The 13433-nt window shown below is 35.1% G+C and overlaps 1 non-coding gene across 1 annotated transcript; it reads left to right on the forward strand.

Annotated features, from left to right (window-relative positions):
- The first annotated feature begins 6493 nt into the window (after positions 1–6493).
- Positions 6494–6566, forward strand: TRNAS-AGA (transfer RNA serine (anticodon AGA)). The gene has a single exon. It is a non-coding gene; the product is annotated as a tRNA-Ser (tRNA).
- The last annotated feature ends 6867 nt before the right edge of the window (positions 6567–13433 follow it).

Below are 13433 nucleotides of genomic sequence, written 5' to 3' on the forward strand. Positions count from 1 at the left end.
TATTAAACTATTAAAAACAGTGAAAATACATTGAAAGAATTATTAAAAGGAGTTGAAATTATAATTATTGTATTTGATGTGAGACTTAAAACAAAATTAGCTATACTGTAAATATGAGTGTTAAGACAAATTAGTGTTACTGTGAAAAGTTGTTTAGCATCTCTGAGCATATGTTTAATGTTGAAGATAATTTCTTTTTTAGACATAATAACCATTTCTAGGATAGACTTATTAAATGTATACTTGTTCACACATGTTGAGGCCTTGGTAATTTGCTTCATAAATGAGTTGCTAAATTGTATGTATTTGTCATGGAATAAAGAATAGATATTAGTCATAGGCCCATTAGTCAGAATGCTTCCAGATACAGGGATAAAAAGCTGGTAGAACCATCTTCTAAGAGGAAGAGAAAGAGAGAGGGGGAGAGAGAGAGAGAGAGAGAGAGAAATATTGATTTATTAGAAGGAATATTTGTTGTACAATAACAAAGATTTGTTCCTTGTTTATATTACATTCTGGGTGTGGCTCTGTTTCACACACCTTCTCATTCTAGGGCCTGGACTGAAGGAGCAGCCCTGATTTCAATCTTATGGAAGAAGAAAAAGATAATTGTACAATGAGGTGGTGGCTCTTAATGTGTCTGCTTGGATGTATCATAAGTTACTTCTGCTCATATTTTACCAGTTAAAGCAAGCCACATGGCCAAGGCGATGGAATGGGGGAGGGAAGTATCACCTCCCACAGGGAGACACTGCAAGTGACATGACCGAGGACGGGACACAGAGTCCTCTTACAGAGAGGGCAGCAGATAATGGTGAACATTAACAGAATCTACCACAGATGTTGAGATGAATCACTGAACACTGAGACAGATCTAGAACTGGGGGCAGAATCGTAAGCATCTCTACTTCTTTCTGTTTTAGCTGTATTCTTTCCAACTATAATGTTGGATGAAATCAAGAGCAGTCCTAAGTTTACATTCCTCTTATTAGCAACAAAAAGGAGAAGGACTTCTCTCTAGGAATTAGTTCTGAACCTCCCTCATGGGCTGCTTTGTCAGAAGGAGCTTTCAGTTTACAATAATATGGCCGTTTGGCCATGTGTCCACTCTATGTGGTTAAAAGTGGAGCACTGAAATTCCAGCCTGTCCATAATCATGTCTTGGGTAAGGGAGGGGTACTTCCCTAAAGGAGGGCAGGGGATGCTGTTGCTAGAAGCAAGTACAGGTGCTGGGAAGACCAGAAAAGATGCCCACTGTGCACAGAGATGACATTACTGAAATGTGGTAAGCCAGAATATAAAGAAACAATATAAAAAGGTGAAATTTTCCATCTTCATTTAAATTTACCTCCTTAGTCCTGTAGTTACACAAAAATCTTTGCCACAATCAAGGGGTAAAGGTTACAGAGAGCTCAGAAATCAATTTTGGGGAAACAATAATTCCCCACATTAATTCCTCAGGTGTTCCTTATAAACCTTTAAATAGGGATCCAGAATAATAAAAGCTTATGATTCCATTAAAGTGATATTGTTAACTTGGCAAAGACGGTAACTTCAACTTGCTTTACTCTTGTTCCCAATTATTATTGATTTTTTTCAAAAACTCTTTTGATGTACTGAGATTCCTTAATGTAGTGAGTTGAAAAATGATCAGTGAACCAACAATTCTACATTGTAGCCATTTCTAGACGTGTCTGAGATAAAAAGGAACTCAAATTATAGTCATTGACTTTGAAGTGCTTGCAGGTTAAAAGTAAAGATAAAAGAATTCACATGAAGAGATCATACCAAATATCAAATACAAATACCAAGAGGATAAAGACAATGAGCTGCTCATAGCCAGGACTCTGGCAGTAGTTGGCTGAGGTAGTGTAGAAAAATGAGAACCCAGAGATTGCAGGGGCAAGGCAGGCAGCTGGGGCCAGTGTAACATGGTGCTCATTGCGGGACAGGCTTCATTCCCAAAGGGACACGTCTGTCCAGGCAGGCAGGCGAACTGGGGTGTCAGAAGGATTCAGCCGTAGGTTCTGAAAGTTTAATTTTCCATTTTAGGGCAGTGATTCTCAACCCAGGGCGATTTGGCCTCCTAGGGAGCATTTGGCAATGTCTGGAAATCATTTGGATTGTCACACCAAAATGGGAAGTGTAGCTACTGGTATCTAGTAAGTAGACATCACGGATGCTTACATGACACTGCATGGGATAGCCCCTCACAACACAGAATGGGCCGGCTCGAAATGTCAGTGGTGTTAAGGTTAAATCCTGCATTGGAAAGTTCTGTGGAGGTGAGGTAGATCCGGACTAGGGTGAAATGTAAATAAAAGAATCTGAAAAAGTACATGTATATCACTGCTGTACAGCTGAAACTGTCACAACATTATCAATCAACTATATTTCAATAAAAGAAAGAGAAAAGAAACATAAGCAAGAAGGTAGTAACAGGAGAAACTGTGTGCAGGGAATATGTAACTATATCTGGTCAGTTTTTCTGTAAATATGGGACTATTCAAGAAACAAAGTCTATTAATTTAAACATGATTAAAGGGAAAGAGTAGGGCTGTGATGTACTGCAAAGTGGATGTTCTGCCCACCTGGCATTTTGCAGGCTGAAAAAACAATGGATTTGGCTCACAATGAAATCTGGCCCCCAGATGCCAAATTTGTAACCCCTCGTCCAGTCAGCTTCCTTTATGTTTTGCTGATAACAGGATCCGAGTCCCATCATGGGTGAAAGGTTTACCAAAGCCACACAACCATCAACTGCAAAGTCAGGCCCCAGAAGCCGACTGCCTCCACTTCCAGACAACACCCTCTCCTTTCTAAGTAGCCTGTGCTGTGGGTGCGATGCTGTATCAGTGAACGTGACGAACAGTAGTGACCAGGACAGCCCATCTTTGCTCTTCAGTTTTAGATCTGTGTGAACAGACCAACACTGAAACTTACTACACAGGAAAAAATTAAGGGAACAGAACTCTAAACATAGCTATTAGAGGAGCAATTGTAATCTTTGTCAAATATTTTTAAGAAACAAAGGAGCAACGTAATTCTTTATCTTGCCATGAAGTTCACAGTAGCTAAAACTGGTTAGCAAAGAATAGTAGGCTTGTGGGGGTTTTGTTTTATTTTATTTTTCTGCAGTGGTAATGAGGATAGAATAAAAAATCTGCAGATTATAAAAATTGTTTGAATGTTACATGATGAGATATTTAAGTAGGAGTCAAAATGCAGGCTAATTCCTAACTTGGACAAACTGTAGTTGTCATGACTCTGGACGTGACAGAACCTGATGATAAAATTAGGAAAATGTTGCTGTGATTGAATACTTTGATGTCATTACTGAGCTTGAGATGAATTGATATTCTTGTAAATGAGAAATGAGCATGGCCTATGAACATAAAATAGATTTTTTAGAAGTGTTATTAATCTTTTAACATAGGAATGTTTTACATTAATCATCAGTTTGAAAACTGACTTTTTATTTTGAAAAATTGGTTATAATTTTACAGACCTCTAAAAGTCAAGTATTGATTTTTTTAAAAGGCATACTTAATAGAAAAATCTGTTTTTTCTTTAGTTATCAAATCAAACCCTTGGAATTTCACAGACTGGTCCAAGTTCCCATCTTCTTTCTCTTGTGTTAAAAATTGGTAATATTTTTGAGAACGTCCTATGGATTATCTCATTTAATCTTCAGTACAATCCTCATTGAGGAATTACTGTTTTACCGCTTTAAAGGTGTGGACCTTGAAGGAGACATAGCTAGTAAGGGCAAAACTGGGACTTATGTACTTCTGTATTCTACTGATACGCTTTAGTTGTTTATAAAAATGAAAAACTGATCATGTCACACATACTTAACACCCTACAAGGGCTTCCCATGCCACTCAGGAAAGTCTTCTATGAAGCCTTGTCATCACCACCGTCCAGAGATCAGGTGGCCTTGCTGTATTTCCGTATAACAGATATCCCCTTAAAATAAATATCTTGTGACTTTGCAGCACTTACCACAAATCCAGTTGCATATTTGTTTGATTATCTATTCAGTGGCTGTGATGCCACGTCTGTAAGCTCCCCCAGGACAGAGACCATACAATTAACTCACTGTTGCCTCTCCAGCACCTAGAACAGTCTCAGAGACATAGTAGACGATGGAGAATATTCACTGAAGGAGTAACTGATAAAGGGAAATCTATTTAAACAGGATAGCACAGCATTTAAATAGAATACTTTGGACTACTTTCCTTACTCTGTAGTCCATGTAGGGAACTGTCCTATATAGTAAGACTTTGTCACTTTCAGAATTAAACATCTTTGGGTAGAGTCCTAGGGTTCTGGACTGAAATCTCTTCTTCACTCAGTGATATGAAAAGGGATCTAAGTATATCAAAGTTCATTGTACATATTTTTCTACTTACTGTTTTTTTCTGGCACTGCCACACCAAGAAATATCTGATTGTTGTCATCATTTTTATCCTATTATCTAATTTGGTTTTGGTTGTTTACTTTTTTATTATGGGAATTTTCAAATATACATATATTTTCATATATACATATATTCAAATATATATATATTTGAAAATTCCCATAAATTCCCATAAAATAACTTTTTATTATGGGAATTTTCAAATATATACATACATATTTGTGCATACATATGTATATTTGACAATCATAATAAAAAAGTATAGATAGATATACATATCTTTACATATCTGTCTATATATAGAGACAGGAGTAAAATAAACCCTATATACCAATTATCTAGCTTCAGCACTTATTAATATATGGCCATTCTTGTTTCATCAATAACTTTTGGGCGGGGGAGTAATTTATTTATTTATTTTTAGAGGAGGTACGGGGTATCGAACCCAGGACCTTGAACATGCTAAGCATGTGCTCTACCACTTGAGCTCTACCCTCCCCCCTCATTTAATCAATACCTTCATCCATTTCCACTTCTATATTGTTTGAAAGCAATTCCCAGACATATCTCATTGTAAATATTTCAGTATTTCAATATGTATCTCTATATGAAAAGGACTCTTAAGTATAATACAACATAATACCATTATCCAAAATTTGATATTTCTTTACTATTATCAAATATCTTATCAGAGTTCACATTTCCTCAACTGCCTTATAGAATTTAAAAATTAGTTTTCAGTTTATTTAAATTGCATTCCAAATAAGACCCACCCATTGCAATTAGTTGGTATCTCATCTAAACTATAGAATTCCTTTCTATCTCTTTTATTTTCTCGAGTATTATGTAGAGTCATATAAATCATTCTCACTTTAGAAAGAAATAGTTTAGCCAATAATATTTACCCAAAGTTAATTCCATGTTTGTATTCACCCTGTAGAATTTTTGGTTCTTATTAAATAACTAGTATTCCTAGTTATTACTTGTAGCATCTTAATTTAGAAATTGGATTAAATGATTCTTGTCAAATTCCGTATGATCTAGCATCAGGCATTTGTAGCCAGGATGAAGGGAGCAAGAATTTTGTGAAGAAAAGAAAAGGTTCCTCTTCAATACATTGGGTAAAACTTTCCCACTAGCTTCTTATTTTGGCTATTCTACGGCTGATGGGAAGGACTAAAGAAAAATGTGAATTATCCAAAGGGAGATTCGTGACTGTATTTTAAAATATCAGAGCTAATAGGACTTTTAATGTTTTCTGTACTGTTGACTGAAGCAGAGTATGAATGGGTGATGGAGTAACTTGCAAAATGCAGGAATAAATCTGTCTAGTCCGAGAAGCTCACCAGAGTGCAAGATATAATTGCAGATATTTCCTCCTCTGAGAACTGCAAGAGGAGTTTAGTGATTGAGAGAAGGCAGAATAAAATAAATACTTTCAAGAATATTTTCAAAAGATTTCATGTTATGGTGTTTGGATATTGTATATTTGCTTTGTCTGGGTAGCTGACATCTCCCATTTTTCAAAATCTGTGTATGGGTTGGTTTGTACTAATCAACTCCCTTATCACACCCATCCATTTATCAAGTTCAGGATTGTTTATCCTTAGATTTTTTTTTTTTGAGGATTCCCTTTACTTATTCTGGTTCCAGAACACAATGCCTTGAATAAACAGAGAATCTGCTACTGACTCATTACAAGTAGCTTTTCTAGCAGCAGTAAAGGGATGATTCTTAAATTAAAATCCATCATATCCATGACAACTTGTCAGAGTTCCAGCTGTGGCTCTGAAATTAAGCAAAGGGCGTCTCCTCTATAAACATCAGATACTGAACACTGAGGACGGAGTTCTAGTCAATTCACTCACTCATTTAGCTTATACTTAGTAATCAGCCCTTATGTTCTAGGTCAGTGGTTCTCTGACTTGGCTGCAAATTACAATTACTTGTTAATCTTAAAACAAGATGAAATAGTGATGCTTGAGTTTCTTACTCTTGAGAATCTGGTTTAATTTTTCTGAATAGGGACTGGGCATCTATCTATTTAAAAGCTTCCTGTGTTTCCAGAGGGGAGGGCATAGCTCAGTGGTAGAGTGCATGCCCAGAATGCACAAGGTCCTGGGTTCAATCCCCAGTGCCTCCATTAAAAAATAAACAAACAAACAAACCTAATTACTGCCCCCACCAAATATATTTAAAAACTCCCTGTGTTTCCAACATAGAGCAGGTCTGAGCACAGTTGTTCTAGATACTGGATATGATGGAAAACCATGAAGATGATGACCTCGCTCACAGGAAACTTAAGTTCTGGTGTGAAAAAGAAGGACCATAAATGGATGGACAAGATGAATTCATATAGTGTTAATTTTACCAGGTAGCAATAGAGGGAAATTATAGAAAGGTACCGAGGGGGAGAAAAATAGTAGAAAAAGTACTCAAAGGAATCCCTTTTGGGAGAGGTGAGAATTGAATAGGAACTTGAAAGGGTTCATTACACTCAAAAGAAGAGCAGAGAAGGAGAGCTATTTCTTTAAAGCTTGGTCAAAATATGTAAATTTCCTCTATTTTAGGAATAAGCAGTTAATTTTTGTCAGAAAGTTAAGATCCAGGACTGGAAATGTTAGTAGTTTAATTTTATTGGACACTTACCTTATGTCAGGCACTGTGCTAGGCACTGGGGGTACAAAGATGAATAAGGCACAAGAAACTTTCAATATAGTGCAGCATAAATCGACAAACTTGACATAACGTGGCCTGTGCTAACATAGAGGTAATGACGGGAAGGAGCTCTCTGACCCACCAGTGGGTTTCAGGCTCCCTGTAACACATTCCAGGGGCTACTCATTCAGTCTGTTTTCTATTTAGCACTTATTTTTACCTCAATTTTGACTTCTGCCTTTCATATTTTAGAAAGCTGGTTCTAAATGAAAGATAGAGCTGACATTGGTTAAGCAATTGCACCTGTCTTAGTGCAGACGTGATGGATTGAATTAATTTAGTGTAAGAACATTGGCTTCTCTTTTACTGTGAACTCTGCTAGGTACAGTAGAGATTCAAAGTTAATAAGATGTAGTTAGTTACTCAGATGAATTTTAGGAAAAACAGGTAAAACAGAAAAGAGCTTAATCAATCATGATGCAAAATTGTGAGTGCTATAATGAGGTATGCAAACAGTGTGGGGGGGAGTGGAGGGGGGACTGAGGAACTTAAAAGGATAATAACCCTTGTTGAGATCCAGGGTACCTCAAGGGACTAGTGCTGGCTCTATTCATATTTTTTTCTACAAGATGATGTGACCAAAATAAAGTAGGTTTTGATGAGACCTCACTATCAAGCTGATAAATTATGTCACTAGTCGATTATTTAAGAATGCCTTGGGAGACTGTTAAAGGAATGTTTATCTTTAAATAATTAGTATATTCGTTCTGATTTTCTTTTCTAGGTTGTCTTTTCTTTTTGTTGCACTTTACTTTCACTTCAGAAGCAATTCTGTGTGATTTTTTAATGGTTCGTTAACACCCCTAAGTAGCATTTTGCTTTTGGCTTTTACAGAAACCACGAATGGACTTAACAGAGAAGTAAGTACTGGTGAAAACAGAAGTGGAATAATAATAGTAATTGCACAACACCTTTTCTGCCTAGTTTAAAGCGTCTTGTGAAATACAAATCAGGATACTGAGAATCCCCAGTGGGAAGGTGATAAAAAATCATAACCTTCTTTTAGAGAGGGAGTTTCCCCTCCTGAGAATCTGTGGAAAATAGAAGTGAAGTGATACGATCATTTTATAGCTACCCTAAAAATTATCCTTGAGGGACGTGTCTTCCTGTGCTCAACCACATTTTTAACACAGTGACTGCTGGCTGTGGACACATTCATCTCTTACTACAACAACAGCAAACCTTCAGGAAGTATTTGCAATTATCAGTATCATTCAGCATTTGGGTAAGTGGTGCACCTCCAGTTTGGATCTCAGCTGTACATACCAAAAGGTTTACCTGTTTTGCTTGTGGTTATTCTGCATTTAATATTTAATCCTACTTTTCTACCAGTTGATTTGACCCTACCAAACTGACTGTAAGAGTGATGTGGCCAGGGAACTCTATCCTAACACACAGCTTGGTTTTAAGAAAGTAGTAGTTTTTTTTCGCCTTTATTGAGGTATAATTGACACACAGGAATTGTGTATATTAAGGAGCACAACTTGGTGTTTTGATATATGTATACGTTGTGCAATGATCACCACAATCAAACTAACTAAGATATCTATAACCCCACATAGTTACCAACTCTTTCCTTCCTTCCTTTCTCCTTCATTTCCTCCTCCCTCCTACCCTCCTTGCATCTCTGTTTCTTTGTCTCTCTTTCTTTTTGTGCTGCGAATACTTCAGATCTACCCTTTTAGCAATTTTCAAGTAATCAATGGCAGTATTAACTGTAGTCATCACGCTGTACAATAGATCTCTCGAACTCATTCATTTGCATAAATGAAACGGTATCCTTTAATCAGTATCTTTCCATTCTCCATTTCCCCCTCCACCCCCTGCCCCTGGAAACCACCATTCTATACCTGCTTTTATGAGTTCAACTATTTTAGATTCCACATGTAAGGGAGATCATCGAGTTTTTGTCTTTTTGTACCTGACTTACTTCACTTAGGATAATGTTCTCCGGTTTCATCCACGCTGTCTCAAATGGCAGGATTTCCTTCTTTTTTATGACTGAAAAATATTGCCTCCATATATGGATATTACATTTTCTTTCTTTGTTTATCCATCCACAACCACTTAGTTTGTTTCCATATCTTGGCTACTTAAAGTAATACAGCAGTGAACATGGGAAAGCTGGTATCATTTCTAAATGCACATTTCATTTTCTTTGGATATATATCCTGAAGTGTAGTTGCTAGATGATATGGTAGTTCTATTTTTAATTTTTTGAGGAACCTCAATGCTATTTTCCATAGTGGCTGCACCAATTTATATTCCCAGCAACAGTGCACAAAGGATTCCTTTTCTTTATATCTTCACCAATACTTATCTTTTTTAATTAACATATAATTGACATAACAATATGTTAGGTTTATGTGTACCACATAATGATTTGATATATGTATATATCACTAAATGATCACCACAGTAAAGTCTAGTCAACATTCATCACCACACAGTTACAGTTATTTTTCTTGTGATGCAAACTTTTAAGATTTACTCTTAGCAACTTTCAAATATATGATACAGTATTATTAATATAGTCACTATGCTGTACATTATATCTCCAGGACTTAGTTATTTTGTTACTGAAAGTTTGTACCTTTTGATTACTTTACCCCTTTCAACTACCCTCCACCCCTACCTCTGGCAACCACCAATCTATTCTCTGTTTCTGTGAGTTCTTTTTTTTTCTTTTTCCTTCAAGATTCCACCTATAACTGGGATCAAACAGTATTTCTCTTCCTCTGTCTGACTCATTTCACTTAGCATCATGATTTCAAGGTCCATCCACATTCTTGCAAATGGCAGGCTTTTTCTTTCTTTAATGGCTGAATAATATTAAATTGCATAAAGATACCACAGTTTCTTTATCCAGTCATTCATTGATGGATGCTTAGGTTGTTTTCGTGTCTTGGCTATTGTAAATAATTCTATAATAAAAATGGAGATGCAGATATCTTTTTGAGTTAGTGTTTCTTCTTATTTCAGATAAATACCCAGAAGTGGAATTGCTGGATCATATAGTAGTTCCATTTTTAATTTTTAAGAAACCTCTTAACGTAGTGGCTGCATCAATTTACATTCCCACCAACAGGGTAGAAGGGTTCCCTTTTATCCACATCCTCACCACACTTGTTATCTTTTATCTTTCTGATAATAGCCATTTTAATAGGTATGAGTAATATGTCATTGTGGTTTTAATTTGTATTTCCCTGATGACTAGTGATGTTAAGTAGGAATTAGTGATTTTCACGTACTTTTGGTCACTTGTGTGTCTTCTTTTGAGAAATGTTTATTCTCGTTTTTTGCCTAGTTTTTAATTAGTTTATTTGTTTTTTTGCTATTGAGTTGTATGAATTATGTATTTTGCTTTTTAACCTCTTATCAGATATATGGCTACAAATATTTTCTCCCATTCAGTAGGTTGCCTTTTTATTTTGCTGATTCTTTTCTTTGCTATTCAGAAGCTTTTTAGTTTAATGTAATCCCGCTGGCTTATTTTTGCTTTTGTTGTCTGTGCTTTTGGTGCTATAACTGGAAACTCATTGCCAAGTCCAGTGTCAAGAAGCTTTCCCTCTATGTTTTCTTCTAGTATTTTTTATATTACTATCTTTAAGTTTTGAATCCGTTCTGAGTTGATTTTTCTATATGTTGTGTGATAAAGGTCCAATTTAATTCTTCTGCGTATGGATTTGCAGTTTTCCAGACATCATTTATTGAAGAGACTAGTCTCTCTCCATTGTGTGTTCTTGGCACCCTTATCAGAGACTCAGTAATCATAAATATGTAGATTTTATTTCTGGGTTCTTTGTTCTATTCCATTAGTCTATATGTTTGTTTTTATGCTAGTACTATGCTGTTTTGATTTTTGTAGCTTTGCAATATATTTTGAAATCAGGAAGTGTGATGCTTCCAGCTTTGTACTTCTTGCTCAAGATTGCTTTGCTTATTTGTTCTTTAAATAGTGCCACTGGGATTTTGATAGCCATAAATCTGTAGATGACTTTGTGTAGTATGGACCTTTTAACAATGTTAATTTTTCCAATTCAGGAGTATGTGATATATTTCTATTTATCCATGTCTTTAATTCTGTTCATCAGTGTTTTATGGTTTTAAATGTACAAATCTTTCACTTCTTTGGTTAAGTTCATTCCTAACTATTTTATTGTTTTTTGTTGATATTACAAATTGTTTTCTAAATTTCCTTTCTGGATAGTTTGTTGTTCGTGTATAGAAACATCACTGTTCTGTTTTGCATGCTAATTTTGTATTCTGCAAGTTTGCTGAATTCATTTGTTAGCTCTAACAGATTTTTTTTGGGTTATTGTTGTTGAGTCTTTAGGGTTTCCAGTATATAAAATCATATCTGCAGGGATAAATTTACTTCTTCCTTTCTCATTTGTATGCCTTTTATTTATTTATTTTTTCTTGTCTCATTCCTCTGGCCAAGACTTCCAGAACTATGTGTTGAATAGAATTGTGAAATCCTTGCCTTATACCAGATATTAGAGAAAAAGCTTCCAGTGTTTCACCATTGATTATGATATTAGTGGTGGGCCATTTTGTATATATCTTTATTTGTTGAGAGATTTTTTTTTCATGAATGGATGTTAAATTTTGTCAAATGCTTTTTCTGTGTCTATTGAGATAATCATGTGGTTTAAAAATGTTTTTAATTGAAGTACAGTTGATTTACAATGTGTTAGTTTCAGGTATACAGCAAAGTGATTCAGTTATACATATATATATATATATATATATATATATATATATATACTTTTACAGATTCTTTTCCATTATAGGTTATTATAAGATATTGAATATAATTTCCTGTGCTATACAGTAGGTCCTTTTTGCTTATCTATTTCATATATAGTAGTGTGTATATGTTAATCCTAAACTCCTAATTTATCTCTCCTTCATCCTTTTCCCTTTGGTAACCATAGTTCATTTTCTATGTCTGTGAGTCTATTTCTAGTTTGTAAATAAGTTCATTTCCATCATTTTAAAAAATATTCCACATATAAATGCTATCATATGATAGTTGTCTGACTTAATTCATTTAATATGATAATCTCTAGGTCCATCTATGTTGCTGTATACTAAAAATAGAGTTGCCATATGATCCAGCAATCTCACTCCTGCACATGTATCTGGAGAAAACTCTAACTCAAAAAGATATATGCACCCCAGTGTTTGTAACAGCACTATTTACAATAGCTAAGACTTGAAAGCAACATAATGCCCATTGACAGGATGAATGGATAAAGAAGATGTGGTGTGTGTGCGTGTATGCATATATATATCCACCACACATACAAATCTATATCTATATCTATGACACATATACAGAAATATATACACCATATCTTCTTTATCTATCGTATATCTATATATATACACAATGGAAGTGTGGTGTGTGTGTTTATATATACTATATCATATATATATATAGGAATATATATATATAGGAATATAACTCAGCCATAAAAAATGAACTAATGCCATTTACAGCAACTTGTATGCACCTAGAGATTATCATATTAAGTGATAATATTCTTATATATTATATATTAAGTGAAGTAAGATCATGTGACTTTTATCTTTCATTTTGTTATGTGCTGTATCACATTGATTGGTTTGCATATATTGAACCATCCTTGCATCCCAGGGATACATCCCACTTGATCATGGTCTATAATTCTTTTAATGTAATGTTGAATTTGGTTTTTTAGTATTTTATTGAGAATTTTTGCATCTATGGTCACTAGGGTTGTTGGCCTGTAGTTTTGTTTTGTTTTGTTTTGTCTTCTTGTGGTCTCTTTGGCTTTGGTATCAGGGTGATGCTGGCTTTATTAAACGAGTTTGGAAGTTCTGTTCTTTCTTTTGGGGTAATTTTAAACGGGTTGGTATAATATCTGACTGTTTGGTATGATTCACCAATGAAGACATCTGGTTCTGAATTTTTCTTTGTTGAAAGGATTTTTATTACAGATTCAGTCTCCTTGTTATTGGTCTGTTCAGGCTTTCTATTTACTCTTAACTCTGTCTTGGTAGGTTGTATGTTTCTAGGAATTTATCCATTTCTTGTAGGTTATCCATTTTGTTAACACATACTTGTTCATAATAGTCTTATACCTATGAAAATTTCTAGCCACAAAGTGGGGCTTTGTGGTAGCCCCAATTGATGCAGACTGCATAGAATTTAATCATTACATTTTCCTGTTCAGCATTCAGAACCTACCTTCTAGGACTATAGTTTCTTGAAATGGAGAACATTATGTAGTTGGTGTTATTT

Source organism: Vicugna pacos, chromosome 1, assembly GCF_048564905.1.
Source record: "Vicugna pacos chromosome 1, VicPac4, whole genome shotgun sequence".
In the NCBI taxonomy this organism is placed as follows: domain Eukaryota; kingdom Metazoa; phylum Chordata; class Mammalia; order Artiodactyla; family Camelidae; genus Vicugna; species Vicugna pacos.